This window comes from Suricata suricatta, chromosome 7 (assembly GCF_006229205.1).
Source record: "Suricata suricatta isolate VVHF042 chromosome 7, meerkat_22Aug2017_6uvM2_HiC, whole genome shotgun sequence".
In the NCBI taxonomy this organism is placed as follows: Eukaryota; Metazoa; Chordata; class Mammalia; order Carnivora; family Herpestidae; genus Suricata; species Suricata suricatta.
Window position 1 is genome coordinate 29,236,709 of NC_043706.1, and position 1,109 is coordinate 29,237,817.

Sequence of the window (1,109 nt, forward strand, 5' to 3'; positions counted from 1 at the left end):
GCTGTTGGTGGAAATGTAAACTGGTGCAGCCTCTTTGGAAAACAGTATGGAGATTCCTCAAAAAATTAACAGAACTTCCCTATGACCCAGCAATAACACTGCTAGGGATTTACCCAAGGGATACAAAGGACTGATGCATAGGGGCACATGTACCCCAAAGTTTATAGCAGCACTGTCAACAATAGCCAAATCATGGAAAGAGCCTAAATATCCATCAACTAATGAATGGATCAAGAAGATGTGGTTTATCTATACAATGGAATACTACATGGCAATAAGAAAGAAGGAAATCTGGGCATTCATAGCAACATGGATGGAATTCGAAGGTGTCATGCTAAGTGAAATAAGTCAGGCAGAGAAGGACAGATACAATAGGTTTCCACTCATTTGGAACAGGAGAAACTTAACAGAGGACCATGGGAGAGGAAAAGAGGGAAAAATAGTTGGGGAGAGGGAGGGAAACAAATCATGAGAAACTCTTGAATACTGAGAACAAACTGAGGGCTGATGGGGGACAGGAAGAGGGGAAAGGGGTGATGGACATGGAGGAGGGCACTTGTTGGGATGAGTGTAAGGTCTGATAGATGGAGGCAGAGGCGAGAGGAAAGAGAGAGACCAAGTTATGGAGCCAAGAAGGCCTTTATTGGAGTCTGCAATTCCCGGGCGAGGTTCCGTGACTCTGGAGTGGGGAGTCAGGGAAGTCACGCCTGGTATGGGAGAGCAAGGTGTTTTATGGGTGCAAAATTCCAGGTTTGAGCTCAGGTGGGCCGATAGCCAAGTAGGGGCATCTTTGGACGGTGGCAGGATTCAATTGGCTGTTCGCTTGGGTGGGGAGGGGGGATGCTGGAATTCCATGGTGAGGCATTCCAGTTTGGGACAGTCCAGATTGGAGAGTGGGGGTCGTCAGTCCCTGGCGGTGCCTGGAACTATTATCTGGCCTGCAATAAAATGGCTGCTGGTGCTTTTCAAATGGCTCGGGTCATCCCAGGTTTGCAGGTGGCAGTTGTCAGTGCTCGCAGCTCTCCACAGCAAAGTGGCCACTCAGTCACCTTCCCATGGCAACTCTTTCAATGAGCACTGGGTGTTATATGGAAACCAACTTGACAATA